Here is a 12,291-nt window from a genome sequence, read left to right as displayed (position 1 = left end):
AGTTTATCATGAGATTTTTTAGATTAATGTAGTTCATTCTTGATGTTTCATATCTTATAAAATAATTCCTTTATTCAAACTCTAAACACTTAGAGGAAGCATTATTGATGTAATAACTACATATATATATATATATATATATATATAACCAATAGTCTGCAAAGCTGCATCTTCTATGGACACTGAGAATAACTTCTTAAAAGACAAGTTTATGAACATTATTATATATAAAGTTGTCTAAAATAAGTCTGTCAATATTATTACGTATTTAATATAGAATTGATGTTGTCTGCATGTATTTTAAAGATAATTGTACAAAAATGGAATTTTCTTTAACATATTAATTTGTTGTTTTTTTTTATTTACACTAAGTTATGTTAGTATATTTCTTGTATTTATTATTTCCATGAAACGAAATAGAATTTAATTCTTTCATGCAAATTTCACATTTTTGTACATCTTGTTAACATAGTCCTGTTAGTTCTGTTAATCTAAAATTTATTATACATAAGAAATTCTATCTTCCATTATGTCAACAGTGATTGTAATTTGCTAGCAATGCATTTCTAACAGTGATATACTGTATGAAGGCTTATTTTAACTTGCTTTCTCCTAGTTTTTCTTTTACTTTTAGCTTGTACAAACTTCCTCTCTAAATTTATATATTATTAACTAGATAAACAATATTATGAATACACTTGTCACTTCTCTGAGTGTTTATATTTCATTTGCTTGTAGTATTTTGATAGAATCCTTTCTAAAACTCCATTATCATAATCATTAAAATTATATGTACATGATGTTTGGTATATATATATCCTTTTACTGCCCTAACAAATGCATACTCATGAGAAACTGTAGGTTGTGACAGAGAATAGCATTTATTTTTTATTATAATAATTGTGGATTTAAACACAAAGTGAATTTCTTCTGTACTTGTTCCTCTTCCATCTTATTCGTCTGCATCTGCACTAATATATATTCTGAATATTATAGAATATTGAAAATTGATAGTGGTGGTGGGGCATATGGTGGAATGATTTTCTGAAGGAGTAAAAAGAAATCCAGCAGATATAATGGAATTTAGGATAAACTGAATTCAGAAGTGATTGGAAATTGAAGGTGTCATATGTATTTTCTTTGAAGAGAAAAGATCCATATTGATTTATAAAATAACCAGAACATGTGTTGTGAAAATTAGCAAAAAGAATGAAGTGATTTAGCAAAAAAGTTGTTAAATCACAAAATTCAGAACGAAATTTGTTTTATAATATTCACTGTTGTTGCGTATTTGTGCTAAAACCTTTTCAGTATTGTTGGTAGTTTCACACCTGATTTTTCTGTTAGCTTCCATCATTATAAATCTGTAGTGTTGCCTGCTCACTTTCCAGCTATTTGTGGTTTTCATCATTTCTTATTCTTCTAAGTTATATCTTTGGTCTACTTTTGTCTTAAAAACCAGTTAACATTATTATTATTATTATTATTTTTAATTCAATTGATTTAATCTAAAATCATTACAGTTAATGAAAATCAACTTGTTTACATGAAGCATTGCTGTTGTTTATATTGTGTTAGCTTTATTTAAATCAATCCATTCTTTGACTGGCCTATATATCAGACAAAGATTGATTGGTAGTTTAATATGAGCATTGTGAAGAAAAATTAAATTTAGAAATATTTATGAAAATGTCATGCTTTCTTTTCTAATTTATTTATGGGATATATAAGAAAGGCCTAGACCAAAATAAATGTTGTAAACTTACACATAGCCAACAAGAGAACATTTACGTAGCTTTTTGACTTGCTAAACATATCAGCCAAGTCTCCTACATAACACATCCTTTCAAGCTAAAAAGAAAGAAAGAAAGGCAGGAAAATATATAAGTAGTCCTTGATACACTGCTTTGAAAACTATGATGGTCATTACTAGAATGCTTTTGCTGGTACATACGCTCAAGCAAGGTTGACGTGGGACTAAGCAACAAAACATGAGAACATAGTTTGGAAATGAGGAACAAGACCTGAATATTACAATTGAAATATAAGGCAAGAGTCAAAGCTATAAAGCCAGTTGTTTATCAACAAACCTGATCTCTTTGACTAAACTCAACTCATAGTGAACATATAAAGAAATTATTTTTATTAGACTAAGGGATTTAATGGCTGTGCCTTCAGTATAGTCGCAACTCACTGGTTTGAACAAGCAAAGTAGTAAAACAACACATTTACAATTGATACAAACATCAATATCAAACTATTTACCTAAAACAAAATGTTACTGGAATATGAGATGTTTAAGAGTTTTTTCCCCCTCAGTTTTCCAAATACATCAAAAGAATCAATAAATTATGGAAAAAAATATAGATATATAGAATTTTTTTTAAAAGGATACATATAAAAGCTAAACTAATCTATATATTATTGGTTTTAAGTATTCTTTTTTCTCTATTGACATTGGTTTAACAAATTTACTTAAGTAATTTATGCACAGATTGCACACCTCACTAAGATATCTTTTCTAGCGTTCTCTGACCTCAGCCTACTTTTGCTTATGACGGCTTTCAACACATAATACCACTGTCCAACATTCACTGTATATCGAACCAAATTCATTCATCGTTTTAAAAGAATATTTCATTTGTTTTCATTCATTCACAATATTTTTTATTTCAAGATATTGTAAAACCATTACAAACACACACACACACACACAAAGTGGTATCAAAAAGTTCCTGGACTAGTTCTGTAGCAAGCCAACAGCACATGGTTGCATGTGCAATAAAAGCTAGCAGTCACCTTCATAAGGCAGTGTGCCAAGTGACATTGCTGTGTTTACTTTGCAAGTTGTGAAATTTGTCTTTTTTTGTGATCATGTGTTTGCTATAGTCTGTGATTTTATAGACAAGAACAAAGAGCCAACATGAAATTTTGCATTAAACTTAGGGAGTCTGCTACAGAGATGTTGAGCATGCTTCTGCAAGCTTAACAGCGATGGGGCAATGAGTTGTATACGGTGTTTCGAGTTGCACAGTCACTTCAAAAGCAGAAGATCTAGCACAAGTGTCACCCCTGGAAATGTATTATGGTGCATTGAGAGTTCTACTGCGATGTTTTGAAGCACTTGAGGGAGGACATTTGATGAAAGCTCCTGGGTCTGTGGAGGGCGAAGAATTAGATTCTTCACCAAGCTCTCCTCGCGTGTGAGTTTCTCACCAAAAACAACATGGTATCACTTCCACACCTGCCCTATTTGCCGAATTTAGCACATGTGGACTTCCATCTCTTCCCCAAGATGAAAATGCAGTTCAAAGGTCACTGTTTTAACACTGTTGCTGAGATTCAGAGTGAATCACAGAAGGTCCTCAACTCACTTACGGAAAATGACTTCCAGGTCGCATTCCAAATGTGGCAGGAACAACAGGACAAGTGTATTACTGCACAAGGTGACTATTTCAAAGGAGATGATGTTATAACTTGGGTAAATAAGTTATTTTTTTTATTAAACATAACTAGCCTGGGAACTTTTTGATACTACTTGGTGTGTTTGTGTTTGTGTAATCGTCATCGTCATTTTAATCTGTACTTTACCATGCTTGCACTGGCTGGGTGGAATTTATTGAGGCAGATTTTCTATGGGTGGATGCTCTGCCTGTCACCAACCCTCACCTGTTTCCAGGTAGGGTGATATTTCCCTATGACCAGGCATGACAGAAGACTGGGAACAAAGGACACTACTTGCATGACAGTGTCACCTGTTTACAATTAACAATATGTCAAGGCAAGGAAACAGTAACATATGGATACATTCATGCACACACACACACACACACACACACACACACACACACACACACACTGTCTACCTAAGTTAAAATGAGGCTCTTAAGGCTTGTTGTTTCTATCTATTCCTCTCTTCCCTGCAACTCCTCTACCTAACATCCTTCCCTCCCTCCGCTTGTGTTCACCATTCACTATGTCCCTCCCCCCCATCTCCTAGTCTCCTTTTACACTATCACAGACTTGTTCCTAATGAGTGTCTCTCCCTGCAACTCATCTTCTTAATCCCCCTCCCCACCATTTCCCACTACTTTCACACTCTTGTGAACTTTCCTGCCCCTTAACCCTATCCAATCTTCTGTACCACTTATGTACTACTCCCTGTAACTTGAGGCTGTGTCCAACATATCTTCATCACCATCCTCTCTCTTTGTCTCTTCTCTTCTTCCATCAGAGGTAGTCATGTATCTCCTACTGTAAGGCACCTATTTCTCTTATCTCTTAATCTCTTTTGCCCTGGCACAAAAGCCACCTCCCTCAATACCACTTGCCCTTCAGTTGAAGGGTTTTTGTCTTGCAAGTGACTTGGTATCCTTATTGGTGCTGGTACCACATAAGAAGTACCCAGTGCATTCTGTAAAGTGGTTGGCATTAGGAAGGGCATTCAGCTGCAGAAACCATGTCAAAACTGACAGTAGAGCTTGGTGCAGTCATCTGGCTTGCCAACTCCTGAAACTGTCTGCCAGCATGGAAAAATGGATGTTCAATGATAATGATGGTGATTATATATATGATAGACTTCTTTTAGTTTCTTATTTCTTTACTGCCCACAAGGGGCTACACACAGAGAGGGCAAACAAGGACAGACAAACGGATTAAGTCGATTACATCGATCCCCAGTGCGTAACTGGTACTTATTTAATCGACCCTGAAAGGATGAAAGGCAAAGTCAACCTCGGCAGGATTTGAACTCAGAACGTAGCGGCAGACGAAATACCGCTAAGCATTTCGCCTGGCGTGCTAACGTTTCTGCTAGCTTGCCACCTTCTTTTAGTTTCTTATTTCTTTATTGCCCACAAGGGGCTAAACATAGAGGGGACAAACAAGGACAGAGAAAGGGATTAAGTCGATTATATCGACCCCAAAAGGATGAATGGCAAAGTCGACCTCGGCGGAAATTGAACTCAGAACGTAATGGCAGACAAAATACTGCTAAGCATTTCACCCGACATACTAATATTTCTGCCAGCTCGCCGCCTTCGCCTTCTTTTAGTTTCTGTCTACCAAAGACACTTGCTCAAGGTGTCACACAGTAGGCCTGCATCTATATATAATTTGATTTAATGTATCAGGTTAGCCTTATGTATAGAGAGAATATATTTAGTATGATTGTAAAATTCTCTATACTTTTAACTTCTTATACCAATTCTAACTATTGTCTAGTCTATGTCAAATAATATACTGCTACCTAGTTAGTAAGTGTTCTCTCTCTTCCTATTTTAGTGATCCATTGCTACAGTCCGTAATCTTTTATAGATGACCAGACCACAGTTATTGCTTTTTGTGCTTTGTCTCAGCCTGTTAGCCAGTGAGTGCTCTTTGGCATTTGTTGGTTATATTGCCATTATTGGTGTGTGTCCAAAAATTTTACAACTACTAACTAGAATGTTTAGAATTAGATTAGTTTCAGTTCTGATTCTTTTGCGACTAACCCTTTTGCTTAATTAAAACCAGAATTTTATCCACACACATTGCAATACTTTAAATCATATGATCCTTTTATATTCACTAGTATAATTTGGCCTATGAGATTGGTTTCTTTAATGAAGTTGTATTTGTCATTTTCATTTTGTAAATATTATTTACAGTTGTATTTAATTAGGATAGGAATTATGGAAAATCTTAGTAAAATAAACAAATGTTATTCAAATATTTAATTGAAAATACGTCTAACAGTGAAAAAATAATTTTAAAAAAAGCAACCAAGCAAAAAATGTTGCAGTCATGCATCTTTTGAATTCTAGCCACACAAAAATACTCCTTGGATAGTTGTTCCCCCCATATACTTATATATATATATATATGATCCCTCCTAGATTTATTTACAAAACAACCTAGAACTACAGATTTATTATTTCTCTAGATTAATTTTGGAGAAAATAAATATGCATCAATATTGAATTCTTAGGTTTTTTTCCTCCTCCCCTTCCTTTAAAATTCAATCAGTTAAAATTTGATTCGTATTGAGAATTTTATTTAAAAAAAAAAATAGATGCGAAATTAATTTTTCATTTATTAAAAATATTTAAGGACCGAAATGAAAATTTATTTTATTTATATTCTTATTTGAAAATATTCACTTTATCTGAGTGTTGGCCTTTGTTGCTATATAAAAGAAGTGTGGAATGTAGCCAATCAATGATGTAGGCAGACAGCCGGTCAGGCAAGCAGGCAGACAGGCAGACAATTGTCAGTGTCCCTTTGCTAAGCAGTCCTTGCTGTTAGGCTGGAAATTTCTGTGAACATCGGTTACAACAAAGAAATCAACTCCTGCTATAAATAGCCATGTGAAGGCACTAAAGCAACAGCCTTTGACCTGTTCAAAAACCACCGGTAGAAATTGTCAGAGCCCAATGTACTGGTATTCAGGTATTGTTTTTGTAAATATCGTTTCTTCATCTGTCTTCAGTTGTAGTTCTTGCTCCTGCTACAATGTCTTGTATATCGTCAGCTCGGGATATTATCTCCTCTTTGCTCACATTTTAATGCACTACCACCGCTATCGCTGCTACCACTCATGCTTTTTCTTTCCCCCCTCTCTCTCTTCTTTCTTCTCTCACCCTTTGCCTAAATTTCCATCTTCTTCTTCTTCTTCTTCTCTAGAAGCCTGCTCTTTTATTGTTGTTGTCTTTCTCGCTGTCACTCCTCTGATTTCGTTTCATCGTCCTTTGTTACTGCACAAGGATTACTAAAAACACGATGTGTCTTATACGGTGTTTCTACTTTTGCTTTTTCTAACGAAAACGGTGTTGTTTTTGATTTAGCAATATCCGAATTAGTTGTCATTGTTGGCATAGTTATTAGTATTACTAGTTGTTGTGATTATTATTATTATGATTATTTATTATTATTATTATTTATTATTTAGTTACTGTTGTTTATGTATCTTTTACATTGCATCCACGTTCTTTTATTATTTGTCCACCATTTCTGATAATGCAAATAAAAGCCTTTTATTATTTTTTTAAAGGCTCTAGGAATATTCTGCTTTAATAGCAGCTGGTTGCTTGATTAAAAGTTAAGTTACTTGATAAACGGCTGATTCTTTTCGACTATTCACTTTACAACTTGTTACTATATTTTAAAAGTTTTATTACCTGTCTCTTCTTCTGATGATGATGATAATAATAATAATAATAACTTGTAAATTTTTATAACTGTAGTTGATTGACATGTCTTACGAAAATATCTCCATTTGTTTTCATCATTTCTGGTTTATTTTTGTAATAAACATATTAATGTATTTAGTATTAAACGTATGAAAAACTAATTGGAGCAGTGAAAGTTTTAATTTTTAATTACTGTCTCTGTTTTGTTAATACGTATAAACACAAACATTGCATACGACTTCAAGATTGATTATCCATCACTATAAAGAAATAGAATCGAAATTAAATTTAGAAAACATTGTTTTGGTATTAATTTAATCTTCGTGTATTTCACGAATTTTAAGATATTCGTATTCGGAATTTATTAACTGGAAAAATGTTTAAATGTCTGTCTTACGCATATAAACACACATGTCGGCATTTCGTCAAAATAGTGTGCTCACAAAACAAATAAATAAAGCAGTCTTTGATCCTAAATAGATTTACTCCGGTGATGGCATATCGCTATATTCGTTTTTTAAAATTTGATTCTTTCTGGTCACCTCATTAGCACACACTCCTTTCTTGTTCAGAATATTTTAAATGTGAAATACAGTATAAAAAAAAAAACATAAATAAAAAAATAAATAAAAAATCTTGCTCTGTTATGCAATTCTGACATTAGTTTCACTTTTTACATACCAAAATCAAACCCGATCTATTTTCTGGTCTTATTAAGTCAGCTGAATATTATTTAGCTGTCTATGTTTTAGCAGAATATTGGTGACATTGGATAATCATAATCAGAAGGGCATTTTACTTCCTGTTGAAAGATAGTAAGTTTGTGTGAGAGAGAGAGAGAGAGAGAGAGCAAGAGAATTATGTATATTATCATTATTATATAATTAGACTTTAACATTAACCAAATTTCTTAGATTGTTGTTATTGATGAAGCTAGTGAGCGAGTTAATGATATTGTTTATTGGTGATGTTATCAAGGCCATGGCATGAATACGGCTGGTAGGCCATGAGATCAGTCTACCTCCAGTAACTAACTGATAAATCTGTACTAATTTAATTTCCTAGAGTAATTGGTATCTGGAATTAGAGAATATTTGTAGCAACAAACAAGCCTAATTCTCTTACCTCCAGTCCTTTGACAGCTAACTTAAGATCCACTTTAACTAAATTTCCCTCAACATTTCTAAAGTTCTGTAGCATATATGCTCTCACAACATATCTCGTCAGTTTGTATTACATGTCCAAATCAGTGTAGTCCTCTTTCTATTACACACTAACTAAATGTTTTAATACTATGTTACCTTCTTAGCTTGTTTTGTACTCCATCTCTCTTCGTATTGCACACTTAGCTAACTATATTCCACTGATTCCTTATTGCAGTATATCTTCTGTATTTCCTGTCATAAGTATCAAATTGTTTACCCTTCTTTCGTGTAATCTTTTTGTATACAGAAAGTAAAAGTCTTAATTGCAAATCAATGAATAATGATTACTCAAACTTCTCCTATCCCTTACTTTCATTACATATGTACAACTTTTAGCAAGTCAACTAAACAATGCATGGTTTTTAATAGCTAATTATACTGTTAGTTTCTCCCATGCATATAATATTTTCATAATTTTAGTTTATCAGTCTACTCAATATCCCGATGTACAGTTTCTGCAGATATTTTTTTGTAGTGATAGCATTAAGTTCTGATCTAATTGTCCTGTGGAACCCAAAGAAGCCCACCTCAATTAATATTGTTGACTTTTCATGGATTTTATTACTAATTAGTACTTTAGCCGTAGTTTTATTCACTTTTCCCCTTCATAATTCAAACCTACTTGTCCAAAGATTGTGCAGTGAGAAGCAAATTAATCAGATTCATTTCATACAAAAACCCACCCTTGGACTCTAGCGTTATTTCTTCAAATATTAGGAAGATTGAAGCAAAAGATTTGGAAGCCAAGACCTTGTTATCAAATCAGTTCTTCAATACTTTTACTGCTGAATTCAAATTTACATTTAGCACCATGAGTGACTCTCTAAAAAATTCTTCCAAAGTGTTCCATTCCCCATCTTGCAATTCATTTTTCTGAAAATTTGGCAATAATTTTGTTATTGTGACTACAAATGGATAAATCAGTGATATATTAACATTACATTGCTGTAAATACTAATCTGATCCTGTAAGATTAGATATTCTTTAAAAATACCCCTTTACAAAGTGTCTGCTTGCCATCCATAATTATGATTATTTGAATTGGTAAAACAAAGTCGTACACACTGGGAAAGAATCTCAGTATTTTACATTTCCAGTAAGTTTATCATCTTGAAATACTGTATCGGATAGCAAAATATGTCAATAGGTGCAGGTGTGGCTGTGTGGTTAAAAAGCTTGCTTCCCAACCATGTGGCCTTGGGTTTGTTCCTGCTGTGTGCATCTTGGACAAGTATCTTCTATAACCTGCAAGCCAACCAGACCTTGTGAGTGGATTTGGTAAATGAAAACTATGTGGAAGCCTGGTGTGTGGTAAAACCCTTGTCTTGGCACTACATGGTGGTTGTAAATGAGTATTATCATAGCAAGGTTGTTCTTTTCCAATCTTCCATAAAAAATATGTCTAACCATGGGAAATATTAGTGTTTATATTCTTGGCAACAAGAAGAGCATCTTGCCAAAGAGAATCTGCATCAGCAAATTCCATTTCACTCATGCAAGCATAGAAAAGTGAACATGATCATGATGATGATGTTGAAGAGTCATTTATTTTACATTGGATCATTAGACACCTGTAACCTATGATGCTATCATTCACAAATACAATCACAGGTTCACTATGTTTATGACTGCAAAAGTGACAACGGATTGTCTGTAACTACATACAGAACATAGTGTAAAGGACTAGTTTTGAAGAACTCTTGATTTTCAGTTTGATCCCTCATGTTTACCATACACATTGGTGAAAGATGTGACATTTTTTGCCTTCCAAATCATATCCAAAAAGTGTTGGTCAACCAAAAACTAAGGTACTGTGAAAAGGGATCAAACTCAAAGCCACATGGTTGCAAAGCAAACTTCTTAACCACACAACCATATTAATCTTTATTTCTCCCTGTAAAAAATGTTTTTAATCCTTCATTTCCTAGTATAAGGGAATGTTTATGTTAGGCTGCTCATTATTAAAAACTAAGTTACAGTTAATGAGTTATCATCTGATGGATTGGCTTGAATTCTCTTTTGGAAAGATTTAAATTGTTCAAGCCACCCATACATATTGGGTAAATCTTTCTATAAGAAAGATCACTACTGTATTTCCAAATGATGAAAAACCATTTTTTCACATGATTTAAAAGTTTGAACACCCTTTCAGTTATATATATACTTTCTATTTACCTTTTTTCTCCCTAATAGCTATTTATCTGTTTCCATCAAGCAAGTTATAAAAGGAATGTTGTGCTTTTAAAATGGACATTTTCTCTGTCACTTACAATTATAGGATTTGGGGTTAAATTAGACGATATTATATGTCTCCTTGTTTTTCAGGAACAATGATGTATTGATGAACAGTCAGTAGCATTGAAGAACATAAAGATTAAAGTTGTAGTTGAGAAGACGTTAGCTAACATGAAGGATTGGAAGCCATCTGAATATTGGAAAAGAGTTACCTGTATCATGATAATTCACACTGCGTTACTTCCTGACTGCTGCTCTGTGAGCACTGTAAAGGCTGTAAGACATGACCATGAACAGCTGCAATGGGGACAAAGAAACCATAATCAGCAGGAAGGTGATGGTCTTTGGGTGTGTTTCCATTGAGAGGCCACCTCACATCTTTGAACAGAGTTTCAAGCTCAATTCAGATGGCTATGTGAATCTGCTGGAAACTATGATCAAATCTCTGGCTGGTGGGGGTTATTGCTTGAAAGTCATGTATGAAGCAGGATTCAGGTCCTTACCATAACTCCAGAAATGTTTGTCGGAGAATTTCTACAACTTCACCATCCCCAATTTCTAGCCTCCTAAGTCCCCTGATAGTAATCCAATGTGTGGAGTGCAGTTAGAAAAAACACTGCCTGTAAGACTGAGCTGGCAGCCAAGATCAAGGAGTTTGAAGATCTTCCCAGCCCACAGCGAGGAGTACATCTGCCAGGTTTTGGAGGCATTTTGAGGTCATGGTGGAAGCTGAAAGCAGTTACTTTAAGTAAACTGTTATCTCCCAGCCAAAATCTAGTTAATATTTTTTTTAATACTTTTATTTTTGGATAGGATATGTTTTCTTTTTGTATTACACAAACTGTCAGATTTAGCCTGAATATTTTTTATAGTCTATCACCTAAATCTCAAAATCTTGAAGTGACTAATAATGATTGTAGTATTCTAGTGAATTTATTTTGATGAGTAGAATTTGATGAACAGGAATTGTGCTGAAAGCTTATATATATTATTCATTCTTAATACATTCTAGTAGATTCAAATTTGAATATTTGATCTCTGTTGTTCATCATTAAGAATGCCTCCTCCCTTTAAATGGTGTGTTCATAACACTTATGATCACTGGTTCACTGATGTAAGAAGACTTTGAAGCTTGTATTTTTATGTGAATCCTTAGTCAAAGCTTCTTTACTGGACTGAATAAACAACATCGATCAGATATTCACTTTTGAATCTATCAAGAACAAATATGATTCATTATTTTTATTTTTACAAAGGAAAGGTTGACAGTTACTTAGAAAATTTTGTTTAGTAACCATCATTAGATGTTTATGCATGCTATGCACTTATGTAGACACAAGGCAAATTTTGTTGTAAATAACCATGTAGAATGGTAATCATTTTATTGAAATCCCTTCATGCTAGTAGTAACCAATTCATTGATAAAATAAGTTTTATGACTTTTTGTTGGCCCAAAACTACAACATTATCTTCACTGAATCTCACCTCATTGTTTTTACAATCATTGGATATTTCGTAACTTTTGTAACTCACAATGACTGATTTTCAGTCAATAATATAATAATTACTGTATTACTTTCAGTTCTGAGACATTGCCTCTGCTGAAAACATTAGAAATGTATAGTATTTTGTTTCTTCTGCCTGCAAAGTATAGGTCATAAATGATTGGTTTAACGTTTAAT

At 33.5% G+C, this 12,291-nt stretch overlaps 1 protein-coding gene across 24 annotated transcripts in view; it reads left to right on the top strand.

The window, feature by feature from the left end:
• Positions 1-12,291, top strand: part of LOC106883563 (uncharacterized) — a 105,826-nt gene that overhangs the window by 65,210 nt on the left and 28,325 nt on the right. For 2 of the 24 annotated variants that reach the window (XM_014934694.3, XM_089350291.1), the window contains exon 1: positions 6,253-6,429. The exons of the other annotated variants lie outside the window; for them this stretch is intronic. The gene's annotated coding sequence lies outside the window, so the exon portion shown is untranslated. Of the gene's footprint in view, positions 1-6,252; positions 6,430-12,291 lie in introns of those variants that run through there. 24 annotated transcript variants of the gene reach the window in all.

The sequence above is a fragment of the Octopus bimaculoides genome, chromosome 4 (genome assembly GCF_046866305.1).
Source record: "Octopus bimaculoides isolate indiv1 chromosome 4, ASM4686630v1, whole genome shotgun sequence".
Classification (NCBI taxonomy): domain Eukaryota; kingdom Metazoa; phylum Mollusca; class Cephalopoda; order Octopoda; family Octopodidae; genus Octopus; species Octopus bimaculoides.
The sequence above is the reverse complement of the archived record's forward strand: the minus strand, read 5'-3'. Positions and strand labels throughout refer to the sequence as shown.